The following is a 6,326-nucleotide window of genomic DNA, read 5'->3' as shown; positions in this document are numbered from 1 at the left end:
AGACAGGGAACATTTTAGCCTATGAGCTGGTTTCCAAGGAAACTGGGAAAATACCATCCCAGGACATGTCAGTTTGTTCTGCCCCAAAGAACCAGCCAAGGATAATATGCAGCAAGAAATGTTCATTCTAGTTCAAGGTGAAATTAACCTGGGAACATAAAGGAGTTTGGGGAAGAATTGTAGAATTCCTATTCAAAATAGTAAAGAACTAGAAACAGTCCATATTTCTATTGCCTAGGGATATCACCATATCATAAGAAACGATCAAGACAATGACAACCTAGACACCTGGAGCGGCCTCCGTGAACTGAGGCCAACGGAAGCTGGCAGAGCAAGAGAAACAAGGAAAACCAGGAGGACAACAATGGAAATAAAAGAACCAGCCCCAGACTGAATGTCATCAAGACAAAGAACAGATGATGACATCTCTCACTCATGGCATAGGACTTGTGTGTGAAACTTCAGTAAGATAACTGGTTCTGTTTTCCTTTTCTTCCAAAAAATGTTCTGAGTGTCCCTCTGAGGGGAGAGTGGGTGTAGGGGAAATCTGGATGATATCCAAACCAAAGGAATCAATAAAAGGAATCAATTCCTGAAAAAAGCCACTAGCTAGCAATGGGTAGGAAACAAAGTGCTGGAAGCAAGCCACTGGTCAGCCATGGCTGAATGAACCGTGCCCTGGAAACCCTGTGCTCTGAGAAGTGACCAAGATGAAGAATTCAGGGAAACTGGAGCCTGTACCACAATGACTCCAAGGGAAGCAACCATGAATAATCCCATGACTCTTAGGAACAATCAATTCTAAGAGTTGTGGCCTGTCTCCTGGCACAGGGGCAGGTGTGGCCAAATGATGACTTATCCAAACCATCCTCATTTGTTACAAACAAGGGAAAGAGGCAAACGCAGGTGTGAGCAGGGTTCTAAAGGAGTCCCAGTGAAATCTTTTGTCCCAGGGTCCCCAGTCAAAAGGAGGTGGTAGCAGGGAATTCCAAGAGAGAAAACAATCAAGACCCTCGTATTTGGAAACAGGGCCCCCCATGTCAGCATTTACAAGGTTTCTAAGTGATCAAGGAGGACCTCCATTTGGAAGCAGGGATGGGGAGGCAATGAGTATATATACCCTCCCAGAGCACTTGGCCAGTGGAAAGGACTGTTCAACCACCAAATCATAAAGAAACCAGGCATCTGTGATGGCTGGAGGACCTCTATGAGGTTCTTCCTCTTCCGTGAGAAGGGTTGGTCCTGAGAGTACTGGAGAAAAGCCCAGAGCCCCATCCCCCATCACAGACTCTAGTATTTGCCCACAGGCAGGGCTGGGCTCCAGCCCTGTGCCTCCAGCCTAGCTCAAGGCAGAAAGAGGTTGCCAGGATACCATCAATGCTATTTGTGGGTGAGCTATTCCTGGGGGAGGAGGGAGAAAGTCCAAACTCTACCAGGGGCTTGTTACCAAGAAAACTCACCTCGAAAGCCACATTCCTGCGCTTTGCCTTCTTGATGGCTCTGTTCTTCAAGACTTCTTCACTTGCAACTGAGAACATGCCCACCTGCAGAGATGACAAATGTGAAGCTAGGGGATGGGTGAGTGCCAATAGCCATCCACAGCACATGCAGATGCCAAAGGCCTCCTGATTCTCTGGGAAGGGCATGGTAGTCAGGGTTCCAAAGCATTTTAAAACAAAGAATCCACATTTATAGCTGACACTGAGGACAAGTAAGACCCCAAACTGATTCTAAAGCCAGAGCCAGGAGAATTCCCCCAAGACCTAAGGCACCAGCTGACAAATTCCCTTCTGAGCTTCAAGCTCCATCATGACCCTAAATGGCAGCCTTCAATGCTAAAAGATGCCAACCACCAATTCTAATTTCCTCCTAAGAAATGATACCTATTTACATAGCAAACAGAGGCTGGCCAAACATGCAGGAGGAAAAGGGCCAACAAACATGGAGGTTAAGGATGCTGGATCACTTGGTAAGCAGTGCTGAAAAGCAAGCACCAAAGGGTGGTGAACCCTGGGGTCCTAACTCAGCCACCATTTTACAGGAGTCCAGAGAGGCCACTGAGGTTTGATTGGGGGCTCCAGAGTGCAGCCCCACACTAGTTCCTGCTTTTGAACAAAGTTGTGAATCCTGCCAGAGATTCAGGAAAGGATGCTCAGGTATAGCTATCTACCTGACACCAAGGGGAACAACCCCTCTGGCCAGAGTCTAGTCCATAGAAAGAGGGATGGGGCTAGGACATGCCTCTTTGTCCTCATAAAGGAAACACAGAAACCAATCATTCCTCATGGTGGCAGCCACACATGGGTGCCAGGCCCACAGGCCTCAGGCCCCAAGACTCTGGGTCCCTAAAGAAGAGGCTGATTAGCCAACACATCGTTTAAAGCCATATCTCATCATTTTAAGATCTATGATAGGCTGGAATTGTCACTGTAGGTCACCTGGCACTATCAGGGCCCATATTATCAGAATAAAGAATGATATGTAGGAGTAGAAGGGCCTTGGCAAGGAGAGCCATGGAAAGCCTGCCAATATTTTTGTGGATGTGCCACATGGAGCAAGCCCCCCCCCCCAACCCCAAACTAGGTCAATGACACCAAAGAGGGCTTAGTCAATGGAAAGAATCCTCTCCTTATCATGGGTCTTCTTGGTGCATAAAATGCCCACAAAATGGGGCCTTCTGTCTGGTTAGGCACAAACACCACCCTCCTGAAGTAGTCTACTCTTGCTCTGGAGCAGTTCACTCCTCTCTCAAAGGAAACCCTTCAAACCTGAGCATCTGCCCTCTGGCTCTGCCAGAAATCCCACCAGCCTGACTCTTAGAGAGAGGAAAAAAATCCAATAACCCCCAGAAGTACTTCCCTAAATTCACTAGTGGAGAATCAGGCCAAGCCTGCATCCTGCTGCCCCGCCCCCACTCACCTCCTCCACCTCATCTTCCTGGTCCCAATTCCGGTCTGTCAGCTCCTTCTCTGCGTTCCTTTTGGCCATTTTTTTGTACCTAAATAAGAGCGCACCGAAGTCAGAAAAGCCTGGAACTCTCCACGCCGCCTCTCGTTTCTTTGCAATATGTTGGGGGGAGGCCTGATTACGGGGAGGAGGTCCAAGGCATGGGAAAGGCTTCTCAAGCAGGCGCTCCAGCCCAGCCCAGCTTCAGTGTTCCCAGTTACATAACTGGGGTCCCGACCACCCAATGGACACCCAGTCCCCCTGCTAGTCTGGGCCCCCAGCTTGGAGCCCCCCACAACTTTCTCCGAGGCCTTCCCCTTTTATCCCCCTCTTCCTTTCTCTTTCAGGTCCGCAGGGTCCAGGATGGACGCCCGGGTCGCCGCCACCTCCTCCTCCTCCTCCCATTCCCACAGGCCCTCGTCCCCAGTGGGCTTCTCCCGGCCGAGCTTCGGCTTCCTCCCCGCCTCACCCCCAGGGCCGGCCACCATGCCTTTGCATTGGCCCAGGCCGGCCTCACCTGCTGCCGGGTGGCTCCACGTCGCTCCCCGGGCCTGGCTGCGCAGCATCGCCCCGGGCGCCTCCGCCGCTGCCGCCTCAGCCGGAGGAGACTGCTGTGCGTGCCTGCATAGCGTGCGCGCCCCCGAAGTGGGGATGGGGCCGGCGGGATGGAGGGGAGGGGGCACCGAGCACGGGAGCGGGGGAGGGGCGAGGGCGCGAGCGAGCTGAGCGGAACCGGGAAAGCTACGCGTCCGGCAGCCGCGGCGTCGGCTCCTCTGACGCGCAGGCGCCGCCTCCCGGCCTCACTGCGCAGGCGCCCTTCCCGCTTCACGACGCTGCGCAGGCGCGTCAACGGCCGCCAACGGCCTCCCGCTCGCCACGAGGCCTTCCTCTTCCCTGCAAGCCGGCGCCGAGGGGGGAGTTGAGTGGAAGGGCGGGAAGGCGTGCGTGCCGGCGTGTGTGCGTCAGCGTGGATCCTTGTGATCTCGGCTGCCCGGAACTTTGGGGCGGAACCGGATGTCGAGGAGGAGGCGGGAGCTGTAAGTCTCTCAAACAGACCCCGGCCCCCAGCGGTGAAACGGGGCTCCACTTCCTAGTGTTAGGAAACGATTGTAAAAGGTTCTCCTCTCCCCAATCACCAACATGGACAGCTCCTGGCCCCGGAACTTTAGCCCCAGACGGTTCCGTGCGCGCAAAGGCCCATTTCATAGGAAGTAAACTGAGGCACAGGGTTAGAAACGCTAAGGATGGGTGGGGACCGCCACCATTTTACTGAAGGGAACACTGTGCCAGTTTATCTTTGCTGACCACCTTGTGATGGTTAGGTGGTCTCTAAAAGGTTTGCCATCAAATGCTCTAGTCTTATTTCACTGACTTCCTTCACCAGTGTCTACAGGACTCTAATCTGGTTCAGGCCACTTTGGCTGCCCGCTCTGAGACCCACTGTCCCTAGAGCCTTCAAGATTCCCCAGCTCAGCCACAAATGTTTTATGTGAGTGGCCACAGAAAATGACACCTGCTCATGGACTATGTCGAGAGCAGAACCCATTAATACTTCTGATGGGATTCCCATGTTTGAATTATGGATACTAATTTTTTATTCTTATGTTTAGAACAACAGAAATAGTTTTAACTGGTTTGCCATCAATCTCTGTCTCTACCTCTATTTCTAGCTTGGAGAGAGAGATGTTTGGACTTGATCCAGGCCTCCTGGTGCCCTCTGATGAATCCCTGCCCTGAGAAGATTTCAGGAAATAGTTATAGAAATTTTGAACAATGATAATGATGATAACATATAGCACTTTCTAGGGGCCAAGTACTGAGTAGTTAAGCACCTTCCAAATATTTCATTTGATCCTCACAACAACCCTTCAAGATAGATGAAGAAACTGAGGCCAACAGAGCTTCCGTGACTTGTCAGAGCTGGCAAGCGTCTGAGGCTAGATTTGAATTAAGGTCTTTTCCCAGAACCACAATCCTCCAGGAATTAACGAGATTGTATCTCTCCCAGAATCCAAAGTGAAGAGGAGGCAGGGTTTTGAGAGTATTTACCACTGAGTAGCTTAGTTGTATTCCTTTCAGGTGTGGAAGAAGCAGATGGACCTTAGATGGGTCAATAGTCTAACAAATATTCACATTTAGACCAGAGGTGCTCTTGTTTAAATCTCTGGTTATCCCCTTCTCCCCAACATAATTCACCTTTTCTGGGGGCTTTTCCAAGTTGTTAGAAAAGGGCTTTAAAGAAAAATCTTATTTCTCAGTCTTTCTAGAGAAATCAAAGTTGATTCTACATATTCGTCCTTTGGTGAAGGCATTCCCATTCTCTAGGCCTGGTGATTCTAACTGAATTTATTTCTCCAAACATGCAAGGTATGGTTAGGTTGGAGACTCATATGTTGGTGGACAGGGCCAGGGAGAAACTGGCAAACAGAGGAGTTTGGGTTTGACCCCCAGATTCCAAGATCTCTGGAATCCTGAAGGCTAATCTATGAAGGAGGAATGTGAAGAACCAACCCCTTGCCTTCCCGCTCTCTCTATCCTGAATACAATCAATGTAGACCAGGCATTGGATAGACTCTGCATCTTTGAAACTTTGGATGCTTCTTTATAGTCATGTCCACAGCCCTGGATTATTTTATATATGTGTGGAAAGGGGCCATGAGTTCTCAAGTGCTAGAAAGAGCTACACCAGGCTCTAGAGAGGCTTCCAGAGGTCCAGAGCCTCTCCTTAGGCCACTTTCTAGTGAGTGCATGACTCAGCACTGGGCAGTGGCCTTTGAAAAATTGTGCCCAAGCACAGCCTAAGGCTTGGGCAGTTTCCAGGGTGCTCTGAACTGTTATTCCCTTAAACAGTAGGATTCTGTGTCAAATTAGGAGTGAGCTCAGCTGGAATAGATAATCAGGGTGCCCAAGGCAGGGTCTGGAAGACCCTGCAACCACCCCCACCCTTCTCTCCATTCTATCTGACTACTACTTTACTCTTTGCTTGTTCCCTGCCATACCACTACACCCTCCATCCAATAAAGTGCCCCAAACATACAGGCTGTTCTGATTAATGGCTATTAGTCCTCCTGCTCAGCTTCCTTCCTTGTCTGGGTTGTCTAGGCCCCTGGAGGTGGCCTTTGTGCTTTCTCCTGCCCTCTGGCCTTGGGGCACCCTGCCTGGGCCTCCCTGCATCCTAGTCATGAAGGAATCCTAGCTTTGAAGCCACTCTCAGCTGAAAGGCCCTTCCTTTATTCCTTATAATTTATTTGATACAAGTAGGGGTAAAGACCTGAGCAAAGACTGTGCAGAAAGGCTTCCCCAGTGAGTAGAGTGCTGGTAAAGATTTAATAATTTGCTCTCCCAAAAAAATAAAAACTGTACACACCATAGACTTTTCA

Source organism: Gracilinanus agilis, chromosome 5, assembly GCF_016433145.1.
Source record: "Gracilinanus agilis isolate LMUSP501 chromosome 5, AgileGrace, whole genome shotgun sequence".
Classification (NCBI taxonomy): domain Eukaryota; kingdom Metazoa; phylum Chordata; class Mammalia; order Didelphimorphia; family Didelphidae; genus Gracilinanus; species Gracilinanus agilis.
Note: the sequence above shows the minus strand (reverse complement) of the source record.